At 40.6% G+C, this 12,290-nt stretch overlaps 11 non-coding genes across 11 annotated transcripts; all 11 read left to right on the top strand.

Annotated features, from left to right (window-relative positions):
* The first annotated feature begins 15 nt into the window (after positions 1-15).
* trnah-gug lies at positions 16-87 on the top strand. Its single transcript has one exon. It is a non-coding gene; the product is annotated as a tRNA-His (tRNA).
* Positions 88-2,410: 2,323 nt separating this feature from the next.
* On the top strand, positions 2,411-2,484 carry trnat-agu. Its single transcript has one exon. It is a non-coding gene; the product is annotated as a tRNA-Thr (tRNA).
* Positions 2,485-2,768: 284 nt separating this feature from the next.
* On the top strand, positions 2,769-2,840 carry trnah-gug. Its single transcript has one exon. It is a non-coding gene; the product is annotated as a tRNA-His (tRNA).
* Positions 2,841-3,787: 947 nt separating this feature from the next.
* trnat-agu lies at positions 3,788-3,861 on the top strand. Its single transcript has one exon. It is a non-coding gene; the product is annotated as a tRNA-Thr (tRNA).
* Positions 3,862-5,166: 1,305 nt separating this feature from the next.
* Positions 5,167-5,240, top strand: trnat-agu. Its single transcript has one exon. It is a non-coding gene; the product is annotated as a tRNA-Thr (tRNA).
* A 1,661-nt stretch (positions 5,241-6,901) lies between these two features.
* trnah-gug lies at positions 6,902-6,973 on the top strand. Its single transcript has one exon. It is a non-coding gene; the product is annotated as a tRNA-His (tRNA).
* A 946-nt stretch (positions 6,974-7,919) lies between these two features.
* trnat-agu lies at positions 7,920-7,993 on the top strand. The gene has a single exon. It is a non-coding gene; the product is annotated as a tRNA-Thr (tRNA).
* Positions 7,994-9,655: 1,662 nt separating this feature from the next.
* Positions 9,656-9,727, top strand: trnah-gug. Its single transcript has one exon. It is a non-coding gene; the product is annotated as a tRNA-His (tRNA).
* Positions 9,728-10,673: 946 nt separating this feature from the next.
* Positions 10,674-10,747, top strand: trnat-agu. Its single transcript has one exon. It is a non-coding gene; the product is annotated as a tRNA-Thr (tRNA).
* Positions 10,748-11,031: 284 nt separating this feature from the next.
* trnah-gug lies at positions 11,032-11,103 on the top strand. The gene has a single exon. It is a non-coding gene; the product is annotated as a tRNA-His (tRNA).
* Positions 11,104-12,049: 946 nt separating this feature from the next.
* On the top strand, positions 12,050-12,123 carry trnat-agu. The gene has a single exon. It is a non-coding gene; the product is annotated as a tRNA-Thr (tRNA).
* Positions 12,124-12,290: the final 167 nt, after the last annotated feature.

Here is a 12,290-nt window from a genome sequence, read left to right as displayed (position 1 = left end):
CAACTCTTGTAGCCGGCCGTGATCGTATAGTGGTTAGTACTCTGCGTTGTGGTCGCAGCAACCCCGGTTCGAATCCGGGTCACGGCACTGCAATGTAATTTTAGAAGGGTTGTTTTTTGAATGAGTTAAGACTTACTATGCAAGCTAAGAAACTCAGCAACTCTGCCGTTTGACAAAGTTCCCCACCATATTGTAGGTTAATTACTTACACGAAATGATTCATCTGCTGTTTCAGACGTTTTTACCATTTTTAAGCTCGAGAGCCAAATGAGAAATAGCAGTGTCCTCGAACGACCAACATTATGAAGAAATAGTGTATGATTCTGAATGTTCACTCATATCTCGCGACCCACCTATGACATGTTAATAACCGCTTTGGGTCCCAAATCATAGTTTAAGAATTCATGTCAGAGGTTCTTGAGTTTATTCATCTCGAGACCCAAATGAAAAATGTACTGTCCTCGAATGATCATAGTTACGAAGAAATAGTATGTGATTACCATTGATTACTGATATCTCGCTACCCACCTCTCACCAGTGTTGCCAACTTAGCGACTTTGTCGCTATATTTAGTGAGTATTCAGAAAAAAGACAAGAATCGACAGAAGAAAGTTCAATTGTAGTTCTAAACATACTTAGGGTGTTTTTTACTCACTTTTTGTCTCTCCCGAGACGTTATTCCTCTCTCCTACAGCGTCAATCACAATTACATCCACTTGGCCAATTATGAAAATTATGTGATGACGTCATTTAGCGACTTCTAGCTACTTTTAGGACCAGCAATAGCTACTTTCCTTCCTGAGGATTTGGCAACACTGCCTCTCACATGCTCAGGCCCACTTTGCGTCCCAAAACGTAGCTTAAGAAACCCTGTTGCTAGACAATTGAAGGTGTCTGTATCGTTTCCAATATTAGTAAAAGACATCTCTTTTGTGATGTGATTTTGCTAGACAGAGATGTGGGTTAAATTAATGAGACTGGTTTGATTCAAATAGGTGTGGGTGTTCACATCTGCAACATATATGACTTTTATGGGTGCTGTGGCTTAGTTGGTTAAAGTGCCTGTCTAGTAAACAGGAGTTCCTGAGTTCAAATCTCAGCAGTACCTTTTTATTGTTCACATTGGTGGAGAAGGTCAGAGGGGAGGGCACTCAGGTTTTCTCACCAATGGGTTTAGAGAATTAGAGATGACGTGAGGAGGATGCAATTGAGATATTCCAATGTCACGGAAAAAGGGCACTTTTTGAATGAGAAAAAACCTACCGACTGTGTAAAGCTCCACTGTTTCTTCAGTTTATTCATTATCGAGACCAAAATGAAAAGAGTTTAGCCAGCTTGTGCACATCACTTTCACAGCCTATGTAGGCTTTACAAAGCCAGCTCTTGTAGCCGGCCGTGATCGTATAGTGGTTAGTACTCTGCGTTGTGGTCGCAGCAACCCCGGTTTGAATCTGGGTCACGGCACTGCAATGTAATTTTAGAAGGGTTGTTTTTTGAATGAGTTAAGACTTACTATGCAAGCTAAGAAACTCAGCAACTCTGCCGTTTGACAAAGTTCCCCACCATATTGTAGGATAATTACTTGCACGAAATCATTCATCTGCTGTTTCAGACGTTTTTACAATTTTTAAGCTCCAGAGCCAAATGAGAAATGCAGTGTCCTCGAACGACCAACATTATGAAGAAATAGTGTATGATTCTGAATGTTCACTCATATCTCGCGACCCACCTATGACATGTTAATAACCGCTTTGGGTCCCAAATCATAGTTTAAGAATTCATGTCAGAGGTTCTTGAGTTTATTCATCTCGAGACCCAAATGAAAAATGCACTGTCCTCGAATGATCATAGTTACGAAGAAATAGTATGTGATTACCATTGATTACTGATATCTCGCTACCCACCTCTCACCAGTGTTGCCAACTTAGCGACTTTGTCGCTATATTTAGTGAGTATTCAGAAAAAAGACAAGAATCGACAGAAGAAAGTTCAATTGTAGTTCTAAACATACTTAGGGTGTTTTTTACTCACTTTTTGTCTCTCCCGAGACGTTATTCCTCTCTCCTACAGCGTCAATCACAATTACATCCACTTGGCCAATTATGAAAATTATGTGATGACGTCATTTAGCGACTTCTAGCTACTTTTAGGACCAGCAATAGCTACTTTCCTTCCTGAGGATTTGGCAACACTGCCTCTCACATGCTCAGGCCCACTTTGCGTCCCAAAACGTAGCTTAAGAAACCCTGTTGCTAGACAATTGAAGGTGTCTGTATCGTTTCCAATATTAGTAAAAGACATCTCTTTTGTGATGTGATTTTGCTAGACAGAGATGTGGGTTAAATTAATGAGACTGGTTTGATTCAAATAGGTGTGGGTGTTCACATCTGCAACATATATGACTTTTATGGGTGCTGTGGCTTAGTTGGTTAAAGTGCCTGTCTAGTAAACAGGAGAACCTGAGTTCAAATCTCAGCAGTACCTTTTTATTGTTCACATTGGTGGAGAAGGTCAGAGGGGAGGGCACTCAGGTTTTCTCACCAATGGGTTTAGAGAATTAGAGATGACGTGAGGAGGATGCAATTGAGATATTCCAATGTCACGGAAAAAGGGCACTTTTTGAATGAGAAAAAACCTACCGACTGTGTAAAGCTCCACTGTTTCTTCAGTTTATTCATTATCGAGACCAAAATGAAAAGAGTTTAGCCAGCTTGTGCACATCACTTTCACAGCCTATGTAGGCTTTACAAAGCCAGCTCTTGTAGCCGGCCGTGATCGTATAGTGGTTAGTACTCTGCGTTGTGGTCGCAGCAACCCCGGTTCGAATCCGGGTCACGGCACTGCAATGTAACTTTAGAAGGGTTGTTTTTTGAATGAGTTAAGACTTACTATGCAAGCTAAGAAACTCAGCAACTCTGCCGTTTGACAAAGTTCCCCACCATATTGTAGGTTAATTACTTACACAAAATGATTCATCTGCTGTTTCAGACGTTTTTACCATTTTTAAGCTCGAGAGCCAAATGAGAAATGCAGTGTCCTCGAACGACCAACATTATGAAGAAATAGTGTATGATTCTGAATGTTCACTCATATCTCGCGACCCACCTATGACATGTTAATAACCGCTTTGGGTCCCAAATCATAGTTTAAGAATTCATGTCAGAGGTTCTTGAGTTTATTCATCTCGAGACCCAAATGAAAAATGTACTGTCCTCGAATGATCATAGTTACGAAGAAATAGTATGTGATTACCATTGATTACTGATATCTCGCTACCCACCTCTCACCAGTGTTGCCAACTTAGCGACTTTGTCGCTATATTTAGTGAGTATTCAGAAAAAAGACAAGAATCGACAGAAGAAAGTTCAATTGTAGTTCTAAACATACTTAGGGTGTTTTTTACTCACTTTTTGTCTCTCCCGAGACGTTATTCCTCTCTCCTACAGCGTCAATCACAATTACATCCACTTGGCCAATTATGAAAATTATGTGATGACGTCATTTAGCGACTTCTAGCTACTTTTAGGACCAGCAATAGCTACTTTCCTTCCTGAGGATTTGGCAACACTGCCTCTCACATGCTCAGGCCCACTTTAGCGTCCCAAAACGTAGCTTAAGAAACCCTGTTGCTAGACAATTGAAGGTGTCTGTATCGTTTCCAATATTAGTAAAAGACATCTCTTTTGTGATGTGATTTTGCTAGACAGAGATGTGGGTTAAATTAATGAGACTGGTTTGATTCAAATAGGTGTGGGTGTTCACATCTGCAACATATATGACTTTTATGGGTGCTGTGGCTTAGTTGGTTAAAGTGCCTGTCTAGTAAACAGGAGATCCTGAGTTCAAATCTCAGCAGTACCTTTTTATTGTTCACATTGGTGGAGAAGGTCAGAGGGGAGGGCACTCAGGTTTTCTCACCAATGGGTTTAGAGAATTAGAGATGACGTGAGGAGGATGCAATTGAGATATTCCAATGTCACGGAAAAAGGGCACTTTTTGAATGAGAAAAAACCTACCGACTGTGTAAAGCTCCACTGTTTCTTCAGTTTATTCATTATCGAGACCAAAATGAAAAGAGTTTAGCCAGCTTGTGCACATCACTTTCACAGCCTATGTAGGCTTTACAAAGCCAGCTCTTGTAGCCGGCCGTGATCGTATAGTGGTTAGTACTCTGCGTTGTGGTCGCAGCAACCCAGGTTCGAATCCGGGTCACGGCACTGCAATGTAATTTTAGAAGGGTTGTTTTTTGAATGAGTTAAGACTTACTATGCAAGCTAAGAAACTCAGCAACTCTGCCGTTTGACAAAGTTCCCCACCATATTGTAGGATTAATTACTTACACGAAATCATTCATCTGCTGTTTCAGACGTTTTTACAATTTTTAAGCTCCGAGAGCCAAATGAGAAATGCAGTGTCCTCGAACGACCAACATTATGAAGAAATAGTATATGATTCTGAATGTTCACTCATATCTCGCGACCCACCTATGACATGTTAATAACCGCTTTGGGTCCCAAATCATAGTTTAAGAATTCATGTCAGAGGTTCTTGAGTTTATTCATCTCGAGACCCAAATGAAAAATGTACTGTCCTCGAATGATCATAGTTACGAAGAAATAGTATGTGATTACCATTGATTACTGATATCTCGCTACCCACCTCTCACCAGTGTTGCCAACTTAGCGACTTTGTCGCTATATTTAGTGAGTATTCAGAAAAAAGACAAGAATCGACAGAAGAAAGTTCAATTGTAGTTCTAAACATACTTAGGGTGTTTTTTACTCACTTTTTGTCTCTCCCGAGGACGTTATTCCTCTCTCCTACAGCGTCAATCACAATTACATCCACTTGGCCAATTATGAAAATTATGTGATGACGTCATTTAGCGACTTCTAGCTACTTTTAGGACCAGCAATAGCTACTTTCCTTCCTGAGGATTTGGCAACACTGCCTCTCACATGCTCAGGCCCACTTAGCGTCCCAAAACGTAGCTTAAGAAACCCTGTTGCTAGACAATTGAAGGTGTCTGTATCGTTTCCAATATTAGTAAAAGACATCTCTTTTGTGATGTGATTTTGCTAGACAGAGATGTGGGTTAAATTAATGAGACTGGTTTGATTCAAATAGGTGTGGGTGTTCACATCTGCAACATATATGACTTTTATGGGTGCTGTGGCTTAGTTGGTTAAAGTGCCTGTCTAGTAAACAGGAGATCCTGAGTTCAAATCTCAGCAGTACCTTTTTATTGTTCACATTGGTGGAGAAGGTCAGAGGGGAGGGCACTCAGGTTTTCTCACCAATGGGTTTAGAGAATTAGAGATGACGTGAGGAGGATGCAATTGAGATATTCCAATGTCACGGAAAAAGGGCACTTTTTGAATGAGAAAAAACCTACCGACTGTGTAAAGCTCCACTGTTTCTTCAGTTTATTCATTATCGAGACCAAAATGAAAAGAGTTTAGCCAGCTTGTGCACATCACTTTCACAGCCTATGTAGGCTTTACAAAGCCAGCTCTTGTAGCCGGCCGTGATCGTATAGTGGTTAGTACTCTGCGTTGTGGTCGCAGCAACCCAGGTTCGAATCCGGGTCACGGCACTGCAATGTAATTTTAGAAGGGTTGTTTTTTGAATGAGTTATGACTTACTATGCAAGCTAAGAAACTCAGCAACTCTGCCGTTTGACAAAGTTCCCCACCATATTGTAGGTTAATTACTTACACGAAATGATTCATCTGCTGTTTCAGACGTTTTTACCATTTTTAAGCTCCAGAGCCAAATGAGAAATGCAGTGTCCTCGAACGACCAACATTATGAAGAAATAGTGTATGATTCTGAATGTTCACTCATATCTCGCGACCCACCTATGACATGTTAATAACCGCTTATGGTCCCAAATCATAGTTTAAGAATTCATGTCAGAGGTTCTTGAGTTTATTCATCTCGAGACCCAAATGAAAAATGTACTGTCCTCGAATGATCATAGTTACGAAGAAATAGTATGTGATTACCATTGATTACTGATATCTCGCTACCCACCTCTCACCAGTGTTGCCAACTTAGCGACTTTGTCGCTATATTTAGTGAATATTCAGAAAAAAGACAAGAATCGACAGAAGAAAGTTCAATTGTAGTTCTAAACATACTTAGGGTGTTTTTTACTCACTTTTTGTCTCTCCCGAGACGTTATTCCTCTCTCCTACAGCGTCAATCACAATTACATCCACTTGGCCAATTATGAAAATTATGTGATGACGTCATTTAGCGACTTCTAGCTACTTTTAGGACCAGCAATAGCTACTTTCCTTCCTGAGGATTTGGCAACACTGCCTCTCACATGCTCAGGCCCACTTTGCGTCCCAAAACGTAGCTTAAGAAACCCTGTTGCTAGACAATTGAAGGTGTCTGTATCGTTTCCAATATTAGTAAAAGACATCTCTTTTGTGATGTGATTTTGCTAGACAGAGATGTGGGTTAAATTAATGAGACTGGTTTGATTCAAATAGGTGTGGGTGTTCACATCTGCAACATATATGGCTTTTATGGGTGCTGTGGCTTAGTTGGTTAAAGTGCCTGTCCAGTAAACAGGAGATCCTGAGTTCAAATCTCAGCAGTACCTTTTTATTGTTCACATTGGTGGAGAAGGTCAGAGGGGAGGGCACTCAGGTTTTCTCACCAATGGGTTTAGAGAATTAGAGATGACGTGAGGAGGATGCAATTGAGATATTCCAATGTCACGGAAAAAGGGCACTTTTTGAATGAGAAAAAACCTACCGACTGTGTAAAAGCTCCATTGTTTCTTCAGTTTATTCATTATCGAGACCAAAATGAAAAGAGTTTAGCCAGCTTGTGCACATCACTTTCACAGTCTATGTAGGCTTTACAAAGCCACCTCTTGAAGCCGGCCGTGATCGTATAGTGGTTAGTACTCTGTGTTGTGGTCGCAGCAACCCCGGTTCGAATCCGGGTCACGGCACTGCAATGTAATTTTAGAAGGGTTGTTTTTTGAATGAGTTAAGACTTGCTATGCAAGCTAAGAAACTCAGCAACTCTGCCGTTTGACAAAGTTCCCCACCATATTGTAGGTTAATTACTTACACGAAATCATTCATCTGCTGTTTCAGACGTTTTTACCATTTTTAAGCTCGAGAGCCAAATGAGAAATGCAGTGTCCTCGAACGACCAACATTATGAAGAAATAGTATATGATTCTGAATGTTCACTCATATCTCGCGACCCACCTATGACATGTTAATAACCGCTTTGGGTCCCAAATCATAGTTTAAGAATTCATGTCAGAGGTTCTTGAGTTTATTCATCTCGAGACCCAAATGAAAAATGTACTGTCCTCGAATGATCATAGTTACGAAGAAATAGTATGTGATTACCATTGATTACTGATATCTCGCTACCCACCTCTCACCAGTGTTGCCAACTTAGCGACTTTGTCGCTATATTTAGTGAGTATTCAGAAAAAAGACAAGAATCGACAGAAGAAAGTTCAATTGTAGTTCTAAACATACTTAGGGTGTTTTTTACTCACTTTTTGTCTCTCCCGAGGCGTTATTCCTCTCTCCTACAGCGTCAATCACAATTACATCCACTTGGCCAATTATGAAAATTATGTGATGACGTCATTTAGCGACTTCTAGCTACTTTTAGGACCAGCAATAGCTACTTTCCTTCCTGAGGATTTGGCAACACTGCCTCTCACATGCTCAGGCCCACTTTGCGTCCCAAAACGTAGCTTAAGAAACCCTGTTGCTAGACAATTGAAGGTGTCTGTATCGTTTCCAATATTAGTAAAAGACATCTCTTTTGTGATGTGATTTTGCTAGACAGAGATGTGGGTTAAATTAATGAGACTGGTTTGATTCAAATAGGTGTGGGTGTTCACATCTGCAACATATATGACTTTTATGGGTGCTGTGGCTTAGTTGGTTAAAGTGCCTGTCTAGTAAACAGGAGATCCTGAGTTCAAATCTCAGCAGTACCTTTTTATTGTTCACATTGGTGGAGAAGGTCAGAGGGGAGGGCACTCAGGTTTTCTCACCAATGGGTTTAGAGAATTAGAGATGACGTGAGGAGGATGCAATTGAGATATTCCAATGTCACGGAAAAAGGGCACTTTTTGAATGAGAAAAAACCTACCGACTGTGTAAAGCTCCACTGTTTCTTCAGTTTATTCATTATCGAGACCAAAATGAAAAGAGTTTAGCCAGCTTGTGCACATTACTTTCACAGCCTATGTAGGCTTTACAAAGCCAGCTCTTGTAGCCGGCCGTGATCGTATAGTGGTTAGTACTCTGCGTTGTGGTCGCAGCAACCCAGGTTCGAATCCGGGTCACGGCACTGCAATGTAATTTTAGAAGGGTTGTTTTTTGAATGAGTTATGACTTACTATGCAAGCTAAGAAACTCAGCAACTCTGCCGTTTGACAAAGTTCCCCACCATATTGTAGGTTAATTACTTACACGAAATGATTCATCTGCTGTTTCAGACGTTTTTACCATTTTTAAGCTCCAGAGCCAAATGAGAAATGCAGTGTCCTCGAACGACCAACATTATGAAGAAATAGTGTATGATTCTGAATGTTCACTCATATCTCGCGACCCACCTATGACATGTTAATAACCGCTTATGGTCCCAAATCATAGTTTAAGAATTCATGTCAGAGGTTCTTGAGTTTATTCATCTCGAGACCCAAATGAAAAATGTACTGTCCTCGAATGATCATAGTTACGAAGAAATAGTATGTGATTACCATTGATTACTGATATCTCGCTACCCACCTCTCACCAGTGTTGCCAACTTAGCGACTTTGTCGCTATATTTAGTGAATATTTAGAAAAAAGACAAGAATCGACAGAAGAAAGTTCAATTGTAGTTCTAAACATACTTAGGGTGTTTTTTACTCACTTTTTGTCTCTCCCGAGACGTTATTCCTCTCTCCTACAGCGTCAATCACAATTACATCCACTTGGCCAATTATGAAAATTATGTGATGACGTCATTTAGCGACTTCTAGCTACTTTTAGGACCAGCAATAGCTACTTTCCTTCCTGAGGATTTGGCAACACTGCCTCTCACATGCTCAGGCCCACTTTGCGTCCCAAAACGTAGCTTAAGAAACCCTGTTGCTAGACAATTGAAGGTGTCTGTATCGTTTCCAATATTAGTAAAAGACATCTCTTTTGTGATGTGATTTTGCTAGACAGAGATGTGGGTTAAATTAATGAGACTGGTTTGATTCAAATAGGTGTGGGTGTTCACATCTGCAACATATATGGCTTTTATGGGTGCTGTGGCTTAGTTGGTTAAAGTGCCTGTCCAGTAAACAGGAGATCCTGAGTTCAAATCTCAGCAGTACCTTTTTATTGTTCACATTGGTGGAGAAGGTCAGAGGGGAGGGCACTCAGGTTTTCTCACCAATGGGTTTAGAGAATTAGAGATGACGTGAGGAGGATGCAATTGAGATATTCCAATGTCACGGAAAAACGGCACTTTTTGAATGAGAAAAAACCTACCGACTGTGTAAAAAGCTCCATTGTTTCTTCAGTTTATTCATTATCGAGACCAAAATGAAAAGAGTTTAGCCAGCTTGTGCACATCACTTTCACAGTCTATGTAGGCTTTACAAAGCCACCTCTTGAAGCCGGCCGTGATCGTATAGTGGTTAGTACTCTGTGTTGTGGTCGCAGCAACCCCGGTTCGAATCCGGGTCACGGCACTGCAATGTAATTTTAGAAGGGTTGTTTTTTGAATGAGTTAAGACTTGCTATGCAAGCTAAGAAACTCAGCAACTCTGCCGTTTGACAAAGTTCCCCACCATATTGTAGGTTAATTACTTACACGAAATCATTCATCTGCTGTTTCAGACGTTTTTACCATTTTTAAGCTCGAGAGCCAAATGAGAAATGCAGTGTCCTCGAACGACCAACATTATGAAGAAATAGTATATGATTCTGAATGTTCACTCATATCTCGCGACCCACCTATGACATGTTAATAACCGCTTTGGGTCCCAAATCATAGTTTAAGAATTAATGTCAGAGGTTCTTGAGTTTATTCATCTCGAGACCCAAATGAAAAATGTACTGTCCTCGAATGATCATAGTTACGAAGAAATAGTATGTGATTACCATTGATTACTGATATCTCGCTACCCACCTCTCACCAGTGTTGCCAACTTAGCGACTTTGTCGCTATATTTAGTGAGTATTCAGAAAAAAGACAAGAATCGACAGAAGAAAGTTCAATTGTAGTTCTAAACATACTTAGGGTGTTTTTTACTCACTTTTTGTCTCTCCCGAGGCGTTAATCCTCTCTCCTACAGCGTCAATCACAATTACATCCACTTGGCCAATTATGAAAATTATGTGATGACGTCATTTAGCGACTTCTAGCTACTTTTAGGACCAGCAATAGCTACTTTCCTTCCTGAGGATTTGGCAACACTGCCTCTCACATGCTCAGGCCCACTTAGCGTCCCAAAACGTAGCTTAAGAAACCCTGTTGCTAGACAATTGAAGGTGTCTGTATCGTTTCCAATATTAGTAAAATACATCTCTTTTGTGATGTGATTTTGCTAGACAGAGATGTGGGTTAAATTAATGAGACTGGTTTGATTCAAATAGGTGTGGGTGTTCACATCTGCAACATATATGACTTTTATGGGTGCTGTGGCTTAGTTGGTTAAAGTGCCTGTCTAGTAAACAGGAGATCCTGAGTTCAAATCTCAGCAGTACCTTTTTATTGTTCACATTGGTGGAGAAGGTCAGAGGGGAGGGCACTCAAGTTTCCTCACCAATGGGTTTAGAGAATTAGAGATGACGTGAGGAGGATGCAATTGAGATATTCCAATGTCACGGAAAAAGGGCACTTTTTGAATGAGAAAAAACCTACCGACTGTGTAAAGCTCCACTGTTTCTTCAGTTTATTCATTATCGAGACCAAAATGAAAAGAGTTTAGCCAGCTTGTGCACATCACTTTCACAGCCTATGTAGGCTTTACAAAGCCAGCTCTTGTAGCCGGCCGTGATCGTATAGTGGTTAGTACTCTGCGTTGTGGTCGCAGCAACCCCGGTTCGAATCCGGGTCACGGCACTGCAATGTAATTTTAGAAGGGTTGTTTTTTGAATGAGTTATGACTTACTATGCAAGCTAAGAAACTCAGCAACTCTGCCGTTTGACAAAGTTCCCCACCATATTGTAGGTTAATTACTTACACGAAATGATTCATCTGCTGTTTCAGACGTTTTTACCATTTTTAAGCTCCAGAGCCAAATGAGAAATGCAGTGTCCTCGAACGACCAACATTATGAAGAAATAGTGTATGATTCTGAATGTTCACTCATATCTCGCGACCCACCTATGACATGTTAATAACCGCTTATGGTCCCAAATCATAGTTTAAGAATTCATGTCAGAGGTTCTTGAGTTTATTCATCTCGAGACCCAAATGAAAAATGTACTGTCCTCGAATGATCATAGTTACGAAGAAATAGTATGTGATTACCATTGATTACTGATATCTCGCTACCCACCTCTCACCAGTGTTGCCAACTTAGCGACTTTGTCGCTATATTTAGTGAGTATTTAGAAAAAAGACAAGAATCGACAGAAGAAAGTTCAATTGTAGTTCTAAACATACTTAGGGTGTTTTTTACTCACTTTTTGTCTCTCCCGAGACGTTATTCCTCTCTCCTACAGCGTCAATCACAATTACATCCACTTGGCCAATTATGAAAATTATGTGATGACGTCATTTAGCGACTTCTAGCTACTTTTAGGACCAGCAATAGCTACTTTCCTTCCTGAGGATTTGGCAACACTGCCTCTCACATGCTCAGGCCCACTTTGCGTCCCAAAACGTAGCTTAAGAAACCCTGTTGCTAGACAATTGAAGGTGTCTGTATCGTTTCCAATATTAGTAAAAGACATCTCTTTTGTGATGTGATTTTGCTAGACAGAGATGTGGGTTAAATTAATGAGACTGGTTTGATTCAAATAGGTGTGGGTGTTCACATCTGCAACATATATGACTTTTATGGGTGCTGTGGCTTAGTTGGTTAAAGTGCCTGTCTAGTAAACAGGAGATCCTGAGTTCAAATCTCAGCAGTACCTTTTTATTGTTCACATTGGTGGAGAAGGTCAGAGGGGAGGGCACTCAGGTTTTCTCACCAATGGGTTTAGAGAATTAGAGATGACGTGAGGAGGATGCAATTGAGATATTCCAATGTCACGGAAAAAGGGCACTTTTTGAATGAGAAAAAACCTACCGACTGTGTAAA

The sequence above is a fragment of the Oncorhynchus mykiss genome, unplaced genomic scaffold, assembly GCF_013265735.2.
Source record: "Oncorhynchus mykiss isolate Arlee unplaced genomic scaffold, USDA_OmykA_1.1 un_scaffold_564, whole genome shotgun sequence".
NCBI classification, from domain to species: Eukaryota; Metazoa; Chordata; class Actinopteri; order Salmoniformes; family Salmonidae; genus Oncorhynchus; species Oncorhynchus mykiss.
The sequence above is the reverse complement of the archived record's forward strand: the minus strand, read 5'-3'. Positions and strand labels throughout refer to the sequence as shown.